At 42.5% G+C, this 26,276-nt stretch overlaps 1 long non-coding RNA gene across 1 annotated transcript in view; it reads right to left on the reverse strand.

Annotated features, from left to right (window-relative positions):
* LOC143324803 (uncharacterized) overlaps positions 1-26,276 on the reverse strand; it is a 43,046-nt gene that overhangs the window by 12,791 nt on the left and 3,979 nt on the right. The window contains exon 2 of the long non-coding RNA XR_013077485.1: positions 8,958-9,119. This is a non-coding gene — a long non-coding RNA (uncharacterized LOC143324803). The remainder of the gene's footprint in view (positions 1-8,957; positions 9,120-26,276) is intronic.

Genomic DNA, 26,276 nt, shown 5'->3' on the forward strand with positions numbered 1-26,276 from the left:
TGAAACATCCCTGGAAACCAAACCAAACCACACAGCTGGTACTATCAAATGTCATGTGGCAAAGCAGCAGACCTATGGAATTTACAGAAAATGGATTACAATGTACATGCGTGTTTTCTCAGGTGTTGGAACTTGAGAAAGGGACTGGCATATTTTACTATCTTTCAACTTTACTATTATGGAGATTATACACATCAAACAAGCACTTTTACATAATAACCAGTGAAGTTAAAGGACCAGTGTGTAGGATTTTAGCATTTAAATCCTACACACTACACTATTGCAACTAACTGAACACCGCTCGCTTCGCCCTCTGCTTCCAAGCATGTAGGAGAACCTACGGTGGCCACTAAAAATGCAAAGAACACGAAAGGCCCCCTCTTTAGCTAGTGTTTGGTTTGCCTGTTCTGGGCTTCTGTAGAAACATGGCAGCTCAACATGGTGGGCCCTGTGGAGGAGGATTATGTAGATGTGAGACTTTTACGTTGCATGTTTTCTTTCAAACAAGACACTGAACAGAGAGAGTTCTGCATGAATCTGCCTTTGAAACAGAGAGTCAAAGAGATGCAGAGATGGAAACTGAGGTGGGATTGAACACTCAGACAATGTGACTGTGGTGAATGGAGCAGGGAGCACTGCATGGAGAGCTGCCCTCTCTTGTCACGCCTGTGTCTCTGTGTCTGCAGGATGTTTCCCTCCTTTTAAGGCAGCGCTGATGCTCTGCTCTCTTCAGCAGTGCAGCTGCAGAGAGCAGTATAGCAGGATTACACACACAGATGTCCAACGAGCCAAATCTCAATTATCTTGATCTTCTCCATCACTTAAATGTCCTTACACACACACACACACACACACACACAAACCCTTGCCCATATGGTCTTCCCTGTTGTTAATTGTAATCCTTTCTGTTTCTATCATCTTGGATTTTTGAAGATCCAACCTCAATCAACTGATGATTAATTTACACTCTTTTTCATTCCTCTTTTCCCCAAACACACATGGGAAATTACTAGTTCTGCTTGTTTATAATTTTCCTTTCCTTCAACTTTTATGAACCCCTTGGTGCCATTAAATGTTCACCTCTTCACCATTTTATCTCACTCTTTGTCAGTACCATTAACATGGGAGATCAGGTCTGATTTTGCTACTCTGCCATGTTATGTTGTTTCATCCACAAAGAGACTTATCTCGCTGTCAGCACCCGGCTGCTTCATTTAAGCTATCACACTCTCGGTGACAGGGTCTCCTCACCTGTCTATCTATCACAGGCAAGACGCTCAGTGGCATCACTGGGTGTTTGCATGTTTATCAGTAATTACAGGGGGAGGTGTTGAGACTGAGACCAGCTGTGTGCAACTCAAGCTCAGCATCCAGTCAGCTGACATGAGTTGGACGGGGAGTTGACAACAGTGAGTGAGTTAAATCTATTCAACATGTCTGCAGGTCACACTATCCAGTGTAACTTCACATGAGTCCTGCTAAGATTATATTCTGCCTCTTAAAGTAATAATCATTGGCGCTGAAGTGATATTCACATGGGATGTTTTTTATATGAAGCACATGGTCAGCTGGAGCGTGCAGGATTCATTACTATGCCCAAGGACACGACAGCAGGGCAGATTATTACTGACATGAGGGTCTGCACCAGAAGCCCTTTGGTTGAGGGGTGGTCTCTCCACTCACTACAAGACTCTGCCAGCCTAAATGCCATCAATACAGAAAGATTTAAGAAAGACTTTGTTGTAGGTTTGTGTATATGTGCATGTGGGTCTCATGTGCATGTGTTCAGAAATCCGGCTGCAGCAACGTTCTCCCATCTCTCTGTTCCTTCATGTGTGTTCCACGTGTTCCAGCCACATTTCTGCAAATATTTATACCGGGTGTAAAATGCTCTTGATCTCTCTCCCCTGTTTACTCTCCTGTTCTTTCTCTTAGCCGACTCTCACACTGACCTTTTTTCATCCTGACTGAGAGTGACAGGAGGGAGGGGACAAACTCGGGGGGGGCAGAAAAAGAGCAAGTAAGTGTACAAGGAGGTCAGGGTAAGAGAGAGGGAGCAAGGAGAGAGCCTTTGGTAGAGAGGGAGAGAGCTGAAGAAAGAGAGGAGTGAGGAGAGAGTGAGTTCAGCGTGATGGATGACTTGTCATGTTAGAAATCAAAAGCTCAATCTACCAAGCCCTCGCTGCAAAAGCACACAATGCAGTCATGCAAGGAGGCCCATTGGGCTAATTGTGGAGTAATTTGACATCTGTTGATGTCTGAAAATGTGTGAGCTACTACTGAGAGAGAGAGAGAGAGAGAGAGAGAGAGAGAGAGAGAGAGAGAGATGTTGTAATGGTCCCTGCTTGATTTCTAAATGAGGCACATACTGCTGAACAAGATGGGTGCACACGCCTCTGAAATGAAACAAAAACACAGATCCAGTTACAGGATAAAGTATCATATTTTGGTCTTTGTCATTACATTAGCTGCCACCACAGCAGCTGGATCAGTGGGGTTTATGTAATGATATTTAACCTGAAGTGATGTGTTGCTGAAACGCAGACACACTTACTTGTCATCTAGCATCTTGTTCATCTTCCCAGCATTCAAGCTTTTGACCATCAAATCATCAAATTCTAATCAATGGATAAAGATTCCTTGTGCAGGATCAATAATGGATACTTTTTCTTACAACTAACAACAGCTGGATGTCATAAAAAGCAATGCACCAGTCATCTAATCTATATATTTTGGAGATACCTGTCATCAGATATATGGGGTATTCTATTAGACTAACTGTTAAATCATTAAATCTCTGCAGAGAAAACATTTCTGCTGTCAAGACAGCATTAGAAAAGCTAATTTGTGGATTATTTTCCAACAATTGGCATTTCAAAGCTGCTAACAGGCTGCTAACATGTCTCCAGCTGTGACAAGTCCTTCAACTCTACCTCCACATTCCTTCCAGTGTAAATGGCTGCTGTTTTCTGCCTGTGGAAAGGAAACAGAGCTGGTAGTTGGATTCCTCTGCGGCGTGTTGGCAAAAGCTGTGGAAGAGGCCTAAGGATCATTAGCAAGGTTGGCATGAGAGGTTGAAGGGGATCTGCTAACACTCTGCCATTATTCAGCAAGAATGAAGACAGCTTATGCCTCTGACTCTAATCACAGCGGCAGTTTTATTCTCTTTTAAATGGCAGCTGTCAAAATAACACAAAATAGTCAGGCAGCACAGGCACGTTCCAGGTCTCTGCCCATAAATGAATTGCTGACCATGGACTGCTGTGCACCTCCGTGCCCTCCCTCACACCCCATGCACGACCTCGCAACAGATCCGCTAGACTGGCCTTGCTCCCCTCTGTGCAAAAGTCTTTGGTGAACACCTGACTTAAGCAAGAAGGATGCTGTAAGCAGACATGGGAGAAATGGAAAATTGTTGGACATGAATGAAGAATCTGAGGCACAGCTAAAGGATGAGGGAAGAAAAAAGACAGAGAAAAGCTGTCCTTTCTGTGCACCAGTGCATGACATCACAGCACTCCCAGCTTCCATTAAGGCCTAATAAATGAAGGGCTAACGAGGCAGAGTGGGTGGGAAATATGGGGGGGGGGGGGGGGGGGGTACCCTGCCACTCCAAGGCTCTGTCAACCCCATCAGGAACACTTGAAGGAGGGGTGGGAGTGGAGAGAGGTTTGCAGCAAAGCAAGGGTGGAAGGAGGCTAAAAAAACCTCTCGGCCCATTAGAGAAATCAGGCCGGGACTCTAAAAACACCCTGAGAGCAGAGAGGCCGAGTGGCCCTGGTGTAAACATACGGTGGGTGGCAGCCCCCGAGCGCTCTGACAGCCAACGGCGGCCATGATGGATCTGTGGAGTTATCTCATTTTCCACTGTTTTAATTAGAGGCCAGGCTGTGAGCCTCAGCAGCTGGCTCTGCTGTACTGACTCCTGCGGCCTGACAGAGAAAAATGTCCGCCAACACTACTGCCAAGTTCAGACTGACCAGAGAAAGAGAGAGAGAGAGCGAAAAAAAAGAAATATTCTGGGATCCATAACCCTCTTTACTGAGCAGGTTGCACTTTAATCAATATCGCACTTTAATAATTTGAGTTGATTTTTCCCTTCATATTTATATACGTTTCACAATGTGTTTCGATTTTTTAAGTCAGTTCAAATGAGAGAGCGCCATGTGCATAATTTGGAGGAGAAAAAAAATCACCTATATTTACAGTTAATTAGAGCCATGCGTTTTAGATGACAATGATAGAATGAGTTAAGGTATCAGGTATCCGTCCACAAAATGGGTCTGGAGTAGAACTCACGGTGCAGCCTGTTATTAGGTGGCGCTCTTACCCTGTAATTCAGCAGAGCGCCACAGTGATGGGGCAAGAGAGGATGAGCAACAAAAGAGTCAAACTACCCCACACACTTTCTGAAGGGCGCATGTGAAGTAATGAAATTGGATGTAGTCAGGTATGACGGACACGTAAAATGAAAAAAATGAAATTCTCCTAAAATATTAGAAACATCAAAAGTCATTCGCCAAATAATGTAATGAAATGAAATGAAACGTTTTCTATAGTTGTTCTGTAATTTCAGAGGATTTAGTTGGTGTAGTAATCTAGTAAAAATCCCCTCGTTTTTCTTTTCGGTAGTTCTGTAATTTTAACAGATTTAATTTAAGGTTTATGGGGATCCAGAGAATTAAAGGCTTTGTGGGTAAGGAGCTTAGTTGTAGTTATTTTGGGCAAAGTCTCCTCTTCTCTAATCTAAAATCAATAAAGGTTGGTTCAAAAACTGCAAAAAAAATTAAAAAAAAGATGATTTTATTTCATTTGAAAATTTCCATCCTAATTTTCAGTTGTAATTTGTACTTTTCGTGATAAATGATTTTGTGTAAAACATTTTGCAACAAATTTCTAATGATGCTTCACCTAATTTTGAATGGACTCAGAAAAATAATATTAGGTGGAGAGATCGTTTTGAGTTTTCTTCTGCATCTGTTCACATTAGTTCAGATGATTTTATATAGGTTTGGTCAATTAAAGGATGGGAATACAGGTTGTGAGAGACTGAGAAGTTTAAAAGAAAAGCCGTTTGTATCCTATAAAAAATTTGACGAATATCTGAATTTAAGTCTGTTACGTCTTATCAGAGTGCGAACTAAGAAATTTATACAAGGACATTTCACAGTGAAATGCGTGTAACGAGCCTTCTTCTATCCTCCTGCTCGTATTCGTAGAAAAGCGGAGGGATAGAAAGAAAGTGCAAGCGTGAAAGTTGTTTTACTGCGCACTGGAAAAGAGGAAAATAAAATCATGTCATTGTTGTTTACACTGGACCCCCCAACTGAAAGCCTGTGTGTGTGAGTCTGTGTGTGTTCCTCCATTTTCACTGTTTAGGCTGCGTGTTATTGTGAGTCGGCCTCAAAGGAAATTTTGAAATTCACCACCATCAGAGACCAATTTAGAGTCACTTTGCTGCCGAGTATTTTTGTGTCCTGGGTTCACACGCAAATTCACATGGAGACTTTAAACATATGTATTTATTATGTTCTTATATCTATAATAAAACAATTCACGTTAGACAACCAACAGCACAATTTTACAGGAAAAATCTGATCGTTTAGTCCTATTAAAACTTTGATTTAAAGGTCATTTGTGAATATATTAGATATTTTTCTAAGGACAATAATCAGTGTATGTTGATGACCAACTGACCCACACACAAGCACATTCACACATACTTGTACTTCCATCCTTGTGATGACAGTCATTGATATAATGTATTCTCCAGCCCCCTACCCTAACCTTAACCATCACAGATAAATTCTTAACCTGAACCCAAACCTAAACCTGAATCTAACATAACCCTTAAACTAAGTCTTTTCCTTCAACAATTCCACTTCCAAAACTGTCCTCACTCTGTTGGTTAAAAGCTCGTTCCGGTCCTCACTATGTAGCAAATACAAGACACACACACACACACACACACACACACACACACACACACACACACACACTCATGCAGTCTTAACCCAAGTCTTCACCCTAAAATATAATGATTTACACTATAGGGTCTTGTATTTTGTCCCCATAAGGAAGGCAAGTCCTGATAATGTGACTGTGTAAACAGATTTGCACAAACTCCGTATCAATACAGATATAGATGCACAGTCAGTTGCTCACGAGCAAAAATGCAAACACACATACGTCCAGATGCACACACAGATGCTTTAAGACCTCAGCGAGTGTACTGATGGCTTTCTCAGCCTCTGTCATCTGTTGAACTTCCTGTTGGCACCGTTCACTAACCTGCCTCCTGCTCACAACACAATAATCAGCCTGGTCAGTATCTTACTCCTACACTTTCTCTACCTCTCCACGTTCACTCTTTCATTGTACCTCTCACCATTTGGCTGCTGTGCCCTCAGCTTTGTCGTCTGTCCTGACTTCTCCAGAATTTCTCTCGCTCTTCTCCTCTTTGCCTGTTTAGAATGAACAACGGCCTCCATTGTAGAATGGCAGGGTGTTATGACAGCAGGCTACTGTTAACTGTGTTTGGTTTGGGAGGACAGGGGAACACACACATGCAGACGCCCCGCACTGCACACACATACACAAGGACATTGACATCTTCATTTTCAGAACTGCCATTGTACAAGAGCAAGCACACATGCACACACACACAGACACACACAGACACACTTGCACACACACGTATCTGGCATCAGCTTCTCCAGATGGAGCTCATCCCCTCCATGCCTGCAGCCATATTTTGACTGTTTACTCAGAATTTCTCTATATCTGGCCATTGTTAAGCTCGCTTGGCTCTGTGAATACATTCAGAAACATGTTTGAAGTGGGAGTATAGTATGTGCTGCATGTGCCAGTGTGTGTGTGCGTGCGCGCGGGTGTGTGTGTGCGTCTGCGTGCGTGCTTCGGGTGAAAGCAAAAGGGTTTTCAATAAGCACTGGGTCATGAATGTGTAAGTGTTTGGTGTGCAAACATATCTGTGAGGCCACTAACTTGTGAACTGTTTGACCTGCGCAGGTGGGTGTTATTCTCTGAAGCGAGTCCTGCCTCCTCAAGACATTTGTTTGTACACATGATGAGTTAGTGTAAGCTGCAGCAGGATGTTTGGGACCTGAACATGTGTGAGAGTGCACATCATTGAGTGGGTGGGTGGATGGGTGGGTGGATGGTTGGTGTGTGTATGCGTTTGCACCCATACGTTACCATGAAAGTTTGAAATGCCCTTAAAAGTCGTGTTATCCCTCTGAATTAAAGGCTATCGTTGAGAAGCTTGAAATCTGTCATTGTGTTAAATTATATGCCTCCTATAGTCGTGTAATATACAGTATACCATATAGCTGCTGCAGAGAGAGGAAAATAAACACATTTGAATCTTAGAAAATAGTGGAAAAATGAAATGGTCGACAGAGCGGAGCCTCATTGCGCTATTGTCTTCCTCCTCTCCACATTCACTTTTTCCACATTTAGCATTGGCTGCTTTGATGCATGCTGAAGGAATGCAGGGTGAGTAATCACAGGGGGGAGAGGGAGGGGGGAGGAGAGAGGTGGATTACACTGATGAACTGAAGAGGTGATGGAGACAATTAAAGAGGCCACAGGGTGAGAAAAGATGGACATTTAAGAAGAAAGAAAGGGAGGACGGAGCTGGAGAGCAGGAAAGAGAAGTAGAGAGAGAGTAAGAGGGGCCTCCCTGGTTGTCGTAACGCCGTGTGCGATCATTTGCGTTGATTTGGATTAATGCTTTAATTGGGAAACACACACAGACCGTTAACATCTGTATCCCATAGCAGTGGAGTGGCCGCCAAGACAAACTAGTGCTGCGTCACACTGACAGATTCCCTCCAGTAACAAGAGAGCTCAAGCAAAGGCTCTGTGTGAGAGAGACAGGGTGTGTAGTCCAAACTAGTCCAGGCTTAAGACTGGGCAGCTCTCAGTCATTAAAGTGGCAGTGCCAGCCCAAAGCTAACAAAACGCACACACACGCACTCACGTGCACACACACACACACACACACACACACACACACACACACACACACACACACACACACACACACACACACACACAAATAAGAGCTGGAGGATTACAGAATTACATCTGGTTTCAAGGCATTTCCACACTGCCTATCTTGCCCCTGACGTGCAAAAGAAAACGACTCCCCTCCATGTACAATTCCCTGAAATATCGTTAGCTAGTTGAACAGATAAGCTTCATTTCCTGAAGTTTTTTCACCTGAAGTTTAAGACTCAACAGGAAGGTTTTGCGAAAGATCAAACTAACACAGTCAGGGGTCACAAATGATGTGAACAAGACAAAACAGCTGCAACTCTTAAAGGACCAGTGTGCAGGATTTAAGGGATTTATTGCAGAAATGTAATATAATATTCAAAGTTGTGTTTTCATGACTGTACAATCACCCGAAGATAAGAATTATTGGGTTTTGTTACCTTAAAATGAGCTTTTTACATCTACAGAGTGGGTTCTCTTCCATGGAGTCTGCCATCCTGCACCGCCGTGTTTCTACAGTAGCCCAGAACAGACAAACCAAACACTGGCTTTACGGAGAGCCTTTTCCACAACCACTGTAGAAGAGGGTGAAGTGAGGAGTATTCAGTTGGTCGCAGTCTGCAACCTAACCACTATATGCCACTAAATCCTACACATTGGACCTTTGATGTAAGTGTGATCCTGACGAAAAATATGTTTCTTTAACGGTAAGCTAAGTGCACGACCCTATCTAGACTGTGGTTGAATATTTTCAGTTGATAGTATTTGAGTACTGTCAGTAGAAGTGGAAGAAACAGCGTGTTGCTTTCTTCATGTTGGCCAATGTGAAAGGAAATTATCCCCTCAAAAAACTGGCACAGGTGATAAGTGACATTATGCACAAGATTGGTCATCCAGCAACCAGAGAAGATACAATGGTGATGTGATGGTTCACTCACCCGCTTTGCTTCCATCCTCTGTCCCTGCAGCCATGTGAGATATTAAGTGTGTACAGCCCAAAGTCGTGCACAAAACCATGCACACCCTCCATCCTCGGACCCTCAGTTCAGGCAAACGTCTCACCAAAAAACATTTCAATGTGAGATGAATTGAAGAAACCTCTGGAAAATAAGAAGAAATAAGAAGATTAAAATTACAATATGAAGAAACAGAACGATACAGTTCGATAGATGGATGACAAACATATATAAGGTACTATTATACTACCTTGTCTTTTACTGTACAGTGGTTGAAGTTTAATGACATTTTACCTGGCAGTTCTGCATTTGTCTTTCTGTCTAAATTAAATATCTACATATATCTTCTGTCAGCCTCCAGTACATGTGCATAAAATTCATGAGCACACACATTCTTACAGACAATTGTGAGAAAGTGTTTTCATAGTGACACACCGTCATTCATACGGCCGGGCTGCCTCAGAACAATGTAAGGCTACACACCCTGTCTGTGTGACTCTGTGACCTCTGGGACCCCTGTCCCCCTGACTGCCTCTCCTACCCACACTGGATCCCTACTGCACCACTCCAGCGCTGACCCCCATTCATTTGGACCGACCCTTCTTATCAGGTCTGCCAGTTTTAGCTGTCACGCACAGATGCATGTAACCAGCCCCACCTCCCCATCTCCTCTCCACCTCCTCTGCTCCACTCTCCCTCAACCATACACATGTCAAATCTCTCTAGTTCCCTTCTCATGCGTTTGCACACATCTGAAAGCGCATGCTGTGGGAAACCACGCTGACTCCATGTTCACAGACGACTCAAGAAGCAGAGTCGAGTGTCAAGGCCTCAGACTCAGCGCTCAAGGCCAAGAAATCAAACCTTGCGGAGGGTGATTAATACAGCAGAAAGCCCAGGCTTAGTGAAAGGCCGCAGCATCCAGAGAGCATTCCAGCCAGGCTCAGAGCGACGGTGTTCACACACACATGCACGCATACACACAGACACACACACACACACACACAAGCACGCACGCACACGCACACACACACTGACTGCCAAGACGGCTTTCGTGACTGCTTCCTCTGGTCCCTGTACGGTTTCACATTCAACCCGCTGCGTTTGATCATGTGAGCCTGCAACATACTCACATCACCATACCTAATTAACTACGAATGGTGAGGGGAGACACTTACACGCACACAAACACACAATGGCATGTACAGTGCAACCCCCCCCCACCGACATGAAAAACACACACACGCTCCTGAGCAATATGACCCCTTACTCATGTATGGATTAACAGTGCTGCCTGTCAGACACACACAGTCGCGCTTTGGCCGGGTACCACACACAGTGCCCATCGGCTCGGTAGCCACTTACACACAGTCTCTGCAGGAGCGCACGGCACAGTCAGAGTTATTAGAGAGAGTGAGTTAAAAATGGAAATGAAAAGGAAAACAAACACATAAGGAAACTCTTTTATTCACTGTATGGGAGTACTGACAGAGCAGTAGAGGAAGATGTTTACAACGCACATAACAACGACTCCAAGCTCCAATTTCACTTCTGTTTCTATCAAAACAGCAATCTGACTTGGAGAAGAGGAAAATCCCGAGGCAGAGCTCAACACCTCAGCAGACTGTGCCTCGCTCTGTCTCTGGGTCTTTGGGTTTTGGAGCTTTGGCCGACCTCACCTCACAAGTGTGAAAACTTAACATGCCATCTAAAACCAGCCCTGGTCTACTGAGACTTCAGAGCCGCCCAGAACTGTCTGATTGGCTCCATCATTAAGTTGATGGAGCTATTCCTGCCTTGCTTTGATGGATTAACATGGGGAGAATGGAGAAAATACCTGTTAAAATGTGCAGCTCACATTCTAAAGCAGCTGGAATGCTGCTGATGAACAGTTTGTGTGTTCCTGAGCCCATGTAGTAACATCCTTTATACAATCATGAGTTCACAAAGTGGTGAACCTCCCTCCATCCTTGCTTGTGAATGAGCCTTTCCAGGATGCCCTTTTCATACCCAATCATGATACTGTCACCTGTTACCAATCAACCTGTTTACCTGTGGAATGTTCCAAACAGGTGTTTTTGGAGCATTCCACATCTTTCCCAGTCTTTAGTTGCTCCTGTCCCAACAGTTTTTGTCCCCAAATGATCCTGCAGTGTGAGAGGCTTACAGACTCAATCTTAATGTTACCAACAGGATCTGGGTCTCCTCGACTTTGAATTGTGATATGACTCTTGTATGTTGTTTGAATGGAACAGCGATGGAATATTGAGCTGCAATTGCTGCAATGTTGAGTTCTCAGCCATGTCTTCACCCCCAGTTTTTTCCTCTTACTTTTGTTTTTGGTTCAAAGCATAGCACACACAAATGCAACAAGCTGACAACAGCAGTCTGCATCTATGTTTGTTTTTTCTGGAGTCTCATTTGATCACGTTAATTTCTGTGACATCCAAAGTCCCTGCGATCATCACTCTGAAATCGTTTAATGGCAACTGTCTGGTCCTGCATCTTGCCTGAGTCATCTGGTGTGTGCGTTCACGATTAAAAAATAAAAAAATGGTTAAATCTGCTGTTATGTCTGTGGTCTTCCACATTTTTAGATTCTTTAAAATCACTTAAGATTTGAAAATCCTGCTGTGTGCACCAGGCATAAGCATATATTTAGAGGTATAAGGTAAAACAGATATATTGTCTTTGTACTGTTTTCAGTATGTATCAAAAAGAAGTTATCAAATTCTCTCCCAACGTCTTTGGAATCGGGGTTGTCGAAGAATGTCTCTGTTTTTAAGCCTCTGTGTGTCTGTCCAGTTATGGGTGACCCCCCCCATCATTCACCAGCAGAAAAACAAAAAGATCAGGCAGGCCCCAGGGAGTATAAACAAGGGGTGGGTCAAATTATGGGTGCTAAAATGTGGCAGAAAAAGGTGGTTTCTTTGTGCCTATTTACTGTCTAAAAATACAGCAGTGCCAACCCAAAGGACTACGTGCCCACAGAGATATCCGTGCCAGCACCTTTTATATAAGGCATCTTCTCTTAACTTGTGAAGTGTAATGAGCATCCTGAAGCATTCAATTACAGATTTGCTACTAACGAGGTAAACAAAGCATCAAACGCAGCTCAAAACAAAGCTCTTGATGAGGAGTTTGTAGTCAGGTAATACTGGATGTCTCTGAAGTTACGGGGGTGGAAGGTGTTGACAGTGTTAGTGTTTTCCCTGAGAGAGCAGCGTTGGTGTTTTCCCATATTTACGTCAGTATTTACGTATGTGTGTACAGGTCCTTTGAGAGGTTTACATACTGAGGGTAATAGGATAACTCTGGCCTCTACCAGCAGAGAAACAGGTGCTTATCTTGTCAAAGCTGTTGTGCTAAGCCAACCTTTGACCCCTGGTTAAGAGCCAATTGAGAAATTAAAACAAGAAATTTGCACGCCTCCACCTCCCCGTCCCCCCACTCACTCTTCGCTCCTCTCTCTCTCTCTCTCTCTCTTACACATACACTCGCAGGCACAAAAAATGCATGCATGTGGTAAAGGTCAGCCAGATGATGAATCATTTTAGAGCTATTTCCCAGTATCCTTCACTAGCGTTCTGCAGCCCAGCTTGTTGAAGAGAGCAGTAAATGAGAAGCGAAAGACGTCAACTGGGACAAAAAAAAAAATGGAATGAAGAGAGGGATATGGAGAGTGTTTTACCCAACACTGGACACACACAGCTGAGTTTGTGGCCTAATGTGAAGGAAAGGAGGATTGAGGGGTGTGAGGGGGAGTGGATGGGGAAACAGCTCGCCGCTGTGTGGGGTCTATCTCGCGTGCATTCACCACTGGGGTCTGGGTTATTGATTTTCCGGCATGGAGCAGGAATATTGTCCAGGGTTTTTGCTTTGCTCTGCAGAGCCTTCCAAGCTCTTTCTAGTAAGCCTCCTCCAATTACACATGTCTCCCTGACAGATAGACTGACACTGTCTCCTCATAAATAAACTGCAAACTGTAATATAACCGCAACATGTGACCAAGCAACCGCGTCATTAACAACAGTGAGTCTGTTCAAAAAATCGTAGGTGAAAACACAGTTTTTCATATTCTTGTGGCATGACTCTGACATTTCAAGTTACTCCAAGGTAAATACAACCTAAATTTAGTCTTATGATTTTACAGCAAGTGCTGTCCAAATAACATTTTTTCTTTTTTCCTCCAAATGCTTTTAAAACCCAATGCAACATATGACTGTCTAAATTAATGTTTAGTGCTTTAACAGCTTGCAACATCTCATCTCATTAATGACTCACAAATCAACTATTTTCACTTTGACTTGACTTTTTTACAATTGTCACGTTAAACACTACCCACCAACATGCACAATTACACATCAAATCAAATGCAATACAAAGTGCTTTACAACGGTTAAAAACATTTATAAAGGAAAACAGAAAAACAGAGAAAACCCATCCCTCCCACCCTCTGTATGTACATATACACACCCACAACTACACACACACACACACACACACACACACACACACACACACACACACACACACTCTCACCACTGACTGACACTCACCACAGTAGTGAGACATGACACATCAAGAAATTAATGTGACAGTACTCTCTCTACCACAAACCTTTCCTACTTCTCAATCCAAGCCACGGTTGAATTAGCTTCAGTTTGTCCAAACAAAAAAACTTCTGCTGTGTGAGTTACTAATTGTTGGCTAATACAGCCAGAATCCACATTTATCATTGGGATAATTTTATAAGATAACACATTTCATGATGTAACAAACACTGAGTGTTCAAACTGTTTTGGGGAGATCTAACATAATCAGATTATAGTCTCGATGTATTTAGATTCATAAATGTTGGTTTAGTTCTCCGACCATATGCAAGTGACTTCATTAGCCTCTGTGATGTCCATCATCATCATACCCCTCACACCACACATACAGCACAGACACAAGCACACACATATACACACCGTCATGAACGCTCCTTCACATATGTATAAACAAGCAGCTGGACGGCTGAAGGAAGTGCTCACGCAGACAAAAAACACACATGCAGCACTCGGAGAGAGCAAAATTATACGATCAGTTACTTGAAAAGTAAAGCGAAACTCGAGCACAAAACACCATTTACTTTAGGATGCAACTTGTATACAATTCAAAGGAACACACAAACACAAGCGCATCGCAATCAAAAGACATTTCCATAAATTATTTGGTTCAGCAGAGCGCCACATAATGATTCTTTGGTTAATGTGAAAGACATCAATCATGTGCCACTGATGGAGCAGCGGTTCACTTCATAAAAACCCTCTTACAGGGACATGAAAGTTAAACAAATGAAAACAGTCCAGTGCTTTGCCGCTCAAAGAACGTGATGAAAAATACGTGGCCACGCAGCAGATATTGGAGGCCAGGAATAACAGCATGAGGTTAAAAAAAACTCATATTCATGTTTTAACACATCTCCTTGGCCTCAGCTACTGACTGCAATAAGTTTCCCTCCAAAAAAGCCATATCTGGGGGGGCAACAGCCCGGCCCACATCCTGACAGCCTCAGTAGCCCTGCTGGTCAGGCATCAGTCCAAACCTGTGGCTCTGAAAATATTCAAGCTGTCAGAATTAGAAATAAATGCACACGGAATTGATTTGATGATTTGTTCATGTCACCCTCTTGGATATGAAGAAGACACTCATATGTAATCTGGGCATCATGAGGAGAATAGATGGGCAGAGTTTACCACATCAGGACAGAAGTACAAACATATAAACTCTCTGATACTCCATGCTACAGAAGTGGACATGAATGCAAAGTTTAAAGCCAAAATAAGAATAAAACACCAACCAGAGAATGATATAAATGTGTCATTTTAGCATCCTAATGAATGTGCCAAATATGTGTCCATACCAAAATAACTCTTCTTCTTTTGTGGTTGAGTATTACAAAATATTTAACCTTGTCTCCCACAGAAAGAAGCTGTCAAGTGTTTGGGCTTAGTTAAACCGAGCCCGTGTGTCTCCCCAGTAATCTGCAGAGGGCCAGAGAGCAGCCTGCCCTGCTGCAGCCTGAGGGCCCAGGCCAGATCTGGGACCGAGGTTGATAATGAGCAGGGGGATAAAGTAGAGTTATGGAGGTCTTATCACCCTGAGCCCCAGGGTCACACGGCACTGCTGGTGGTCACAGGCCGCTTAATCATTACAAAAAGTCACAGCTCTGCTCTGCAAACAGGTATTAGCTGTTTATGAAGACATGAGTCTGCTTGAAAGCTACATTTTTGGCTGATGAATAGAGTAATGGATAACTGCACGTATGCTCTTTATAGGCTGCAGTTTAAGCGCAGCCTTACATCACATTATATATTAGATTTTACATGTTTATTGTACATGATTTGCCCAAAAGATGACCGTAAAATTGACTGCGCCTCCTGGTGCAGTTGCAGGTACTCTTGAGGACAGCATGGCTTGACTTCTCAGCTGAGCTTTAAAAATGGCCCCTGGGTGATATCTGTGTTGGGTGCTGCACCCGGTCAGAGTGAGCTGTGTGGGGGTCAGAGAGGGAGACAGAGATGAGTGTGGTGAGGGGTTAGCCAGACCTCAGGCTGTGATTTGTTGAAGCGCATCAGACGGGAGTCGACCAGAATCTGAATAAATCACCTCAGTGGCACCAGTGACAAAACCTTGATAATGCCCCTGCTTTAAGTGCATTTGTGCGCCTCTAAACAGACATTAACGAAGGTGAGCCGATAAGTGGGCCAATTGTTTAGCCCCTTTCACCTTTTTATGAGTGAAGGGTCACTTTTTTTATTCTAAGATCCCTTCTAGACGTGTGTTAAGACATATAAGAATACTCAAATTACTATTATGGAATCATATTAGTCTAATAATATTCGGTCTGATGTTTGTTTGGTTTTTTGCAGAAATGTTTAATTAACTACTTAAAAATCCTTAAAATTACATCGAACTCCCTCTCCCTCATTTAGTCTATGAATTTGATGTCTCCCATTGAAAAGAGCACACTGGAGGCTTCAAGCTGTCCCATCACAGTTGTATAAGTTGCCTGTCGGACTGAGACTAGTTTCCAAACTATTTGTGATGTCACAAACTCGTGCTCACACATACAATTTAAGATGAACACAGAGACACCAGATGCATTTAAAAAGTGTTTCCTAGTATCAACCTCTGCACATTCATCATTCTGCACAGCCAAGGTCCAAGAACATCTGAGTGATGTATCAATAAGCAGACCACAATTTTTGAGTGGCATGGGAGAAGAAAAAAACTGTAAGAGCTTCCCACCAAAGTTGCAATGTTGTACGATGCAAAGTCGAATTGGCACAGCGAGGAAGAGGAGGTCAGTGTAACTTGTGGGAGTATCATGCATAATCCCAGCCAGGATGAGACAAGCCGGTATTGTCTTACCATTACTATTCTTACTCCGGACCGACCACAGACACAGCAGCCGATGAAAAGATTGATTGGAGGAGGTTAAAAAGCCATTTGATACTGCTGAGTTTGATTAAATGACCTGTTTTAGGATTAAAACAGTATCAGCAGCAGAGGGTCAGCCAGCAGAGCGGGTGACAAGGAACAGAGCTGCTTTCTGCTAATCACCATTATTCCACTTGTGAGGTCATTTTCTATTGCCTGTTGAAAAAAAATAAATAAATAAAAAAAATCTGAATATCTTTCACAACAAACGTCAACACCGATATACAAGACTAGCAGCGGTAGTTCATCAGCATTTCCATGGCAACGGCAGTGAAAACAGGAGCAGGCCTCCACTTCCCCCCTCATGTCAGTATGTATCCCATTATGGTTGTACTGTGCGGACAGAAGAGCTCTGCCTGCTCGCCACAGCTTTATTTATTTTACTGTCTTTCATCTGCAAACCACTACCAATCTGCATCAGAGGGAAATCCACTCTGTGTATCCCACAGGTGTCATTTAGGATTGATTCCCTGGAATTAGCAGACGTCAAAGTGGAACCATGTGGCTGTCTGTCTGTCCATCTGTCTGTCCTTACCAACACCTGCGATAAGGACGCGGAGAAATGGCATATTACTGTCTTCGGTTAGCCGAGCGTTAATTATGGCCTCCGGGGATCCGCTGAAAGTTCACCTCATGAGTGTCTGTCACTGTCTGTTAAATAAGTGATAATAAGCAGGAAGTAAAACCCACTACTATCCAAATGTGAGATAAATGCTTCAGAGGCTCCTGTGTTAATGCCAGAATAACTATTTTTGCTCTGGCTAAAACATTCTCTGATGAAGCTGATCCCTTTACCGAGAAGACACTTGATTGATTATTCATTTATTTATTTATTTATCGTGTGTCTGTGTTGCGAAACCAATAAAATGTCCAAATCCAGCCACAGGAGACAGCGCCACTTTATTCTTTTTCAGATGGAGGATTTCTTTTTTTAAGCATGCTCCTCTGGTTCACATGACCTCCTCAGAAAAACGAATAAACCAACATGAATCCACTTTTAGCCAAGCAGAAATCCCAGGTCAAACCGCGTTAACTGGGCTCCAAGCATTTAAGACCATCATAGATCAGACACTGTTCATTATTGATCATCGTCATTGAGGAGCAGTGGCCACTTATTTAGATGCGTAGGCAGCACAAACTCTGATCCATAACCCTTTGGTTGTCGGACAAATCGTGTAACAGCGAAGTAAACAACAGGACCACCAACAGCTTCAATATTGCTGATTTATCCTGGCTGTGTTTATCATATGAGTCTCAACACCACCACAGAAAAACAGGGAATCCATCATGAGCTCCTTAAGTGGTTCTTTGCTTGAATTTGGCAACGAGCGAGACTTCGAGGCTAAATTCAACTCTAACAAAGTGGTTTCACACGTAGAAGAATTTGTATGAAGACTGTCAGTTACATTAAAATGGAGACTTTATATTTTGTTCTTGGCCTCGTCTCTCGCTTTTTTAGTGCACTGGTTTAGCATAATTTTCACTTTTACTCATAGAAACTGTGTTCACAATTAAAGCACTTGTATTGTTGTTGAATTTTCTTACTTTTGTGTGTTTGCGTCTTCATGTGTTGATCATTGTTTTTTAGATTTGATTAGATGAGACTTTAACAAACTTGTTGCATGGGGAAAAGCAAAGCAAGTACACCGTAGCCAAGCAGCTCAAATAAGACCAGAAGAAATATGAACAAGCAATTTCACGTTGCGTTAAATGAAAATTTATTATTGAAATTAAAATTAAAAACAAACGCTTATTCCAGTATCATCATTATATCCAAAACACTGTAGCTGCAGAACACAACAATGTAAAATACATTATGAATAAGGTCAAAATGAATTTTTCAAGTATTTCAAAAGACAAAAGTACATAAAGTATACAACAAATACCAATAAAGGGAATGCAGCATTGACACCTGTTAACCTCCAAATATCAATATGGGATATGAAAAACTTTCCACATTATATGTTTCACTTTGCAAAGAGAAATCTCAATATACAGGATACATAAATGTAGGTATTTGTACTGGAAATCCAGTTTGTGTACAATAAACTCTAGAATGTGTAGAAGTTAGCACTGTGGATATTGACTGTATGATCCTCACAGGCTGACACTGGTTTGAACGAGATACAGTCTGGTGGACCAGAGGCTCTCTCATACTGTCCTCACACATTTCTCACCTTGTTTATGGATCAATCATTTCATATACACACCACTTTACAACTGGCTTAATTGTTTTTGTCTAAGACTTTTTAAAACAATATGGCATCAGTGATGTTTTTCACTGCATGAATTTACATTTCCATGTCATTGCTATGTGGTCATTCAAGCAATTCTTCCTTCATTTGGTTGAAAGAGAGAGCAATAGAGAGCTGACTGATCCAACATGAAACATCTGCCACCTGATTGATTCCTGAATCAAATTGCCCATAGCAACAGCTCCAGCTCAGGCTTTTAAAAGAGCTATTTCGCCCTAATACATGGCCCATTACCAAATGGCCATTCATCACATTAACCCTACCTCTAGAGAGCTTCCAGTGTCTCAGTCAGTACAGTGCCACAGTGCTCACTGTCTCCAGTCACGACACACTCAGCAGCATGTCCACTTTGCCATGACTGTGTTTACCCCTGGAATACACAAACGCAGCCTGCCGCAGGCTCTATTAACGAAGCGAGAGGAAACCTCCGCTGATGCACAGAGCGTAGACTGATTGACCCTCTCCTGTTATATACAGACACTGTGCTGCATGTACCTTATTTGTCATTTTGCAGGTTACAGTACATTTTTATATATTGAAAAGCTTTGAAAAGTTTTTGCACTCCACATGCAGTTTATGCAGCATGATTTTCTCCCCGCCGGCCTTGTGAATAACCATGATCTTTCTGATGAAGACACAACACTAAAGGCTGGTACTAAATGTTCCAGAGAGGATACAAATGCAACAATCAGCGCGCTCTCATAAAACACAGACAACTATATTTTAAAAATTCACAAAAATAAACACTTTCGCCAAACCTTTAATTAGCATGAAGCCGTGTGCTTTAGCTGGAATCAAGGAGCTTCAGGCCCAGCTGTGGTGAGCCTGATTACTTAATAATATGGTGATAAACACAACTATCAATCAAAGCCCCTGACAGGACTTACAATTCAAGAGAGATCAGCCAAAATAAGAGCCGCTGACTCTCTCATTGTGGCGGTGCGTATGGGGGTGTGTAACAGGATACTCGCTACAGTCAGCAATGAAGTTACTCGCACCAACGTAATGATGGAAAGAAATAAAGTGTCACTTTTATTTACAGAGCACAACTGCAGTAACTACAGCCGTCTCCTGAAAACAACTGTTGTGCAATATGAAAGCTAAAGTCGCTCAGCGTGGAGGACGACAGTGACACTGTGTTTGAAACACTGGTCTTAGCCACAGTAAACACACCACACAGTACATTGAACATAAAGTCCTGCAGAGCACAATAGAATACGTGTCCAGTGGGGTTCATACAGCAAAGATACCAGAAGATCACATTTATCGTAACTACATTTTAGAATGCAATGAACAAAGTCTCATTATAGTATTGTATGTTTGAGGCCACAAAGTATCCAGACACCTGCACAGCATCAATTAATGCCAACATAAACAGATTCACAGACTGCTGCAAACGTAACGCTGAGACAGTTTAAGGGACGGGTGTAAAGACCTCAGCACCAGGCCTACGTCTTAATATGATTTCTTCCAAGTCATCAAAATTACTTGTGATTTTGGGATCTCTGCTAACTTGAATGTATTTTATGTTGTTGTTGTTTTAAATCTTGCTCACAATCACAGACTTCACTGGAGTCATTAGAGCTGACACTTGTTTTCATAAAACCTGCTTGTCACTTAAATAAATACAAACTGTCATAATTATACCTGCACTGCTATGATAATTATATAAACCTTTCTCTAGAAGGCCTGGGATGGGCCTGTAATAGACACAATGTCAGATAAAATATCAAACTGGCTTTGAAGCATCATGGAAGATAAAAAAAAAAAAAAAAAGTGCTGCATAATAATTCCTTGGGTAGGTGGTCAATTATTGTTAAAATTATTCACGTCCTTTTTATCCTGATATCAATACAGCAATGATAATTTAAAAAAATCTGAAACTTGGAATAATGCATGTCATTGCTGTTGGGTGAAAACCTTGAAACTCCTGATGTTACTTTTAAATCAAATTTAGCAATTAGATGCTCTCTATAGCTGAGAAAAATGGTTTCTGGAAAGATGAATTACACAGTGAAATGTGGAGCCATCAGGCTGAAAACTGGTTTTCTCAGATGAAGAAACACACTGTGTGATGAGATACAGCCACCTGTGTTTTATGTGCTTTAATACAACTGGATGCAATCAACAGTGTGTATCCGAGACTTTCTAAAATTCAGTTTACTCGTGTTCTCGTGATGAATTATCCTACTCATTGTATCTGTTTTTAACGTCTTGTTTTGGCTACTGCTCCGCTAATGTTGCTGCTTTCTGTTGGTCGAAGGTCTTTGCAGCAGAGATGGCGTGAAATAAATTCTGGCTCTGAGAGGTAAATCACTGCAGCTCCGGGGGACTGCAGCTATTCTCTCTCACCTCGCCACTTTTAGCAGACCGTGGCTGATTTCCTTCCTTGCGTGACTCCGGAGTGTAAACACGCAGCCAGAGTGACTCATCACTATTTCTCACTTCCATGGTCTGATATAAACACACGAAGGGGTCAGGTGTCATTTTGGGGTGGCGAGTGGGTGGGGTGGCGGGGGGGGGGGGCTGTATGTCTCCACGTAAGACATCTTCCATTCTCCAAAGAATTCACAGCTTCCTGTGGCCAAAGCCGCACGCCTGCCCACTCCTGCCTGGAGGAAGGAGAAAGAGAAACAGTTAGAAACAGGGAGAGAGAGACAGACGGGCGATTTGGGTGATAGATTACCTTCTCTGCCGCTGTGCTCTTCAGCAAAATGGAAAGAATGCAGTAGTGATGAGCCTGTATGTCTTTTCGCCCCAGAGAGGACAAGAAAAGACTGATGTTGGAGACAAGATGGAGGGGATGAAGTTGGGTTCAATTGTGTGGCGTAAATGAATTGTGTTTCTTCTAGTGGCGATTATAAGTCATGAAACCGTGTTTATATGCGCCTGCCAACTTGTCTTTTGGGCGGATTGGCACTTTGTTAAAATGGGACGTCTAAGAAAGTCCTGATCAGCACTTTGCCCTCTTGAGCCCTGCAGTTATTGCAGGGTAGTCGGGGTGGAAGGGAGGGATCGCCACTTCCTTTCAGGCCCCAATCTGAAGAAGGGCCAAATACAGTCCAACATCAATCACTTTGCACTCCGCAGCTTTCCCAGTGCCATTGTTATAGAGCAGACCAGCGGAAAGAGGCCGGTAGCAGGTGGAAATAAAAAGCCCTCTGACAACTGTAGGCTAAGATTCCTCCCAAGATCGTCACAACATTTACAGAAGCCAAAGGGAGCAAAGTCTGGCTGCCAGCGCCCGTCTGGACAGATGCACAAATATTACAGCATTCTCATATGCACTGATACATTAAGTGATGCAGCCATTGACAGCAAACACAGCGACATGTGAGGTAAGGGGGAGACGGAGTCACCAATATTTTAACCAGTGTGTGCACATGATGCTGCCATGGACATGCATAGAAATACAGACAGACAGGTGGAAGGAAACCAGATTCCTCCAACAACTACTATCACTGCTCCCTTGAAATGACATTAGAGTGTATTTTTTTTTAATCAGGGATGTTAATGAATGCAGACAGTAGCAAATAATATGCTCTGAACAGACACAAACGACATGCTCATTTTTTCAGTAATATTTGTTTTCACTGTCACCGGATTGATTGACAATATACCACAAACATCACAACCCTCCCTCTCACGGTCATAACTCTGTCAAACTGAGCCACGCAGACATCATACACACTCCACCACAATCAGCGGAATCACTCTTTACAGTGTCCATCAAGGATAAACATCCATTTAACAAAACTTCAGCGGGACGTCTCGTGATGCAGATTTGCCAAAAAAATTTCACAAATAGGCTACATGTTAAAAACACAGAGCTTTTCAGTTTGACACTCACATTCAACTGTGTCATCCTGTGTTCATATTGTAGCCTGGCTCCTTACACACCTTGACGTTAGATGGGAAAATTGGGGCAGTCTTATTTCAAAAGTCCATGTGAAGTAGCTGAGAGAGATTTTTGTCAATACCTTTCTCTTTTTTCTTTGAAATTAAATATATTTCAGACCAACTTTCTTTTCATCTGGGTTTCCTTCCTTTATATAAACAACCTTTAGCTAAAACAGGCACTATGACCCAGTGTACGCAGGACTCTTCCAGCTGTTAAAATCTACCGTTTCATTTCCTCCATTTTCACTCAGAAAAACGTATTAGCCCCACGTAATTTATTTACCATGATTAGTTTTCGCGTGGTCAAAAAAAATCATGTTATGTTGTGTATTTTGTGAGCAGCTACACTTAAACATACACATGCACAGTATAACCGGCACAAGAAAGAAAATTGCACACAGAAAATGAAGCAGCACAGATGATTTTTAACATCTTCGGGTGCATCCTCTGCTACTCAAATTCAAATTTTGCAAAATAACAGATACAGTAGATTTGCACTACACCACTATTGTTCCACTGTGTCCTTCCTTCACAGGTTGCATTATGACAGCCACGCTACGTGTACAGTATTAGCCTCTCCCTGTCCTCTTGTTTCTCTCCTTGGCACTACCAACTGCACCCACCACCCCTCCCCCACAGCTGTACTCCTCTCCTCACTTGGGATCACAGGCTAAAACCTGGCAGGATCACTGTCACATGATGCCCATGCGTGTGATGCTTCGCTGGGACCCCCCTCCACTCAGGAAATGCTCTCGGCCTTTTTCCCACCCTAGTGTTCCGCTGTGGAGAGCCGGGCATTACAACCGAATCCAGTTACCATCCCAAAGCATTCCTGACTGATTCCAACCACTGCTTGGCTATGGGTTCCCACAGACAATGAGGATATGCTATAATTTCAAACTGGCTGGAGCGCTGGGTATCAAGTTGTGAACTACCAAAGCTGTTTATGGCAGAACAGAGGAGTTTGAGCTCCACAATAGGCAATTACCATGCCCACTCAACCCCCTCCCCTTCATTCAATTTGTGGTTTGTCTGTAGGTGGGTTCGGTTGTACGCAGATTAAAAATAGCCAGCCCATTCCAGACAAAAACTGCGAGAGACATGGAACACACATTGCACAAATGATATCTCCCATTGTGGTGTACTGTTTGGGAATTCTTAATTGCTTTTTCCGAAGCAGTTTGCCACAGGAAAATCCCCCTTCAGAGCAAAGAAAAAAAGAGTTGGTGGGCTGTGCGTAAACATCATAGATATTATGTAAACGCGCATGTAAACACGTACGTATAAACCCATGTCACCCCATGTGCACCCATCAAACTGCCATCATGGCAAGTATCAAAGGAGCTAACCTGCAGCAGAGCCGGTTGTGGCCTGCGTCTGCCCTCCCTCTCTCTTTTGTGTTCTCCGCTGTGGTTTCTGCTTCAGCTCTTATTATTGATGTCTCTCCCTGCATCAGACAGACCATGATGGACCGGCCCTGGGAGGTGTGCAGGGCTGCAGGGTGGGGCACCAAACAGGCTCCCACTCACTGTGTGGGACTGAAGGCCACAGTAGAGCAGAGGGGAGAAGCCGAAAGGAAAACTTTTAATGTGTTTTCACTGGACTTTTTCTGGGAATAAACAACTGGATAGACATGCAGCATTTTTTTTTTTTTTATTTCCGTATTGATTTTCAATACGTCAATACTGCTTTGACTCAGCATGCATTAAAAATAGAAATATAATTAGATTTGATTTGATAACTGAAATCTGTACTTTTTAAAACAGGATTTATTTGATTAACATGTTATCAGGGGATCGTAAAATCAGCTGCCTCTGACAAATAAGAAATCATGGAAAGTTCTCCCAAATGACTCTTAAAACATCAGGATCACAATGATTCAGCAATTCAAGAGTGAGTGTCCCCGTTTAAATAGTCAATATTAAATTTGACTGAAACTTTATAATTAAAACATCCAGTATTTTAATTATTTTTCACTTAACATTTAAGGGATGACAAATTCTGTCGTCCAGTATTAATCCAAAACGACTTGGTGTCAGTGACTTGAATTCACCTTGATGAACAAACAAGGACTATAACAGAATGAAGTTGGACTTCTATTCCTCTATATGTTTGAAATATCAAAAAAAAAAAAAAAAAAATGCCCATTTCACTGCAAAAATTGAAGATACTCAGGAACATCGGTTGATAATTTCTAATCTGTCTCCTAATCTTGTAACTTTGCTCTAAGTGTAGATGAATACAAACTGTCCATCAAGCAGACATACTGTGTAACAGCCCACACTGAAGCCACAATCACATATTTTTCTTCATACTTTAACCTTGAAGTCAAAGCTTGAATTGAGTAAGATATGCTTTCATTGTCGTTGTTTTAACATTGTTTTCTTTAAGCTTAAGGCGTTTTGTACTGTTTCACACAGAAAACAGCTGGCCGACTTGCTGAAATGCCAATTTGCTACGAACAGGTATTTAAAATTATGGAACATTTTCCCTGCAAGTGCTAACCACATTTGGACAGTTTGGAATTCGTGAAACCTCTGGACCTGCCAAATCCTCCCCACTGCTGTCCTTCATGTCAAATTATGTGGTACTGCCTCTGATCACAAAATAAACCAGAAAGAATTTTGCATATGCCTTTCTTCTTTTTTCATTGTCTGAAAGGCACGTTTTCTTTTGGAGCTGTCAGAAGAAAACAGAACCAAATCTGCTTCAAAACGTGACAGCCTGGTGAACGCTGAAATAAAGGAATGTGACGATGTGAGTGGGCTATCTGAAATTTGACATTATGACACACAAGGGACTGTTTGCGAAGACGTGACGTTCCGCTGAGGAGGCTGAGGTTCTCACATTAACGACTGCAACCAGTGACTCATGTGCTTTGGCAAGATGAGCTCCTTATCTGGGGAGCGTTTGCTGCTTTTAGCAAAAAATGAAATTCTTTGTGTCGAACGCTCCATGATCCGCGTCACGAACGCCAAAAGACCACGTGGCCTAGAGCTCAGATCACTCTACTGATATTCATATTATTTCTGATGAGATGATGATTAGATTTGAGACTAGTCCGGATAACGAATTTCACACTGTTTGTGTAACCAAATTTTCGATTGAAATGACTCATATTTGAGTTCAAAGTGCAATAAATAAGTTTAAATATCCAAACTCACCGCTCTCAGTCAGAGCTGCAGTCCGCCATTGTTTCTGCAGGTGTGCAGCCGAGCAGACAGGTGGGTGTATGCCTGTTTGTCACGTGTGACACCTGCTTTCTACTAACCAATCAGAAATAAATACAGGAACCCAACTATTTAGTTATTACACTAACAATAATGTCGTTTCAAAATTGTACATGTACTGCAAAGTATAAACGGATTATTAAAGAGATGCGCGTGGCAAATTTAAAGGCGTGGAACAAGTCCAAATATTTCTCGGAAAAATATTAATGAAAAATGCATTTCTTATTCAACTCCCGTCATTATGACTGGTTGCGATCAGCCGCCCTGTATCATAAAGTCCATTGTTAAACTTGATTGAATCAAGTGTCTCTAGCTGAAATTCCAAACACCTATGTGAGATTTCCCTCTGCTCGAATCACGTGTGAGACTTTTAAACAACCACAACGCGACCAAACATCAGAGCACTGAACCACATGTGTCTGGCATCA

Source organism: Chaetodon auriga, chromosome 1 (genome assembly GCF_051107435.1).
Source record: "Chaetodon auriga isolate fChaAug3 chromosome 1, fChaAug3.hap1, whole genome shotgun sequence".
Taxonomy (NCBI): domain Eukaryota; kingdom Metazoa; phylum Chordata; class Actinopteri; order Chaetodontiformes; family Chaetodontidae; genus Chaetodon; species Chaetodon auriga.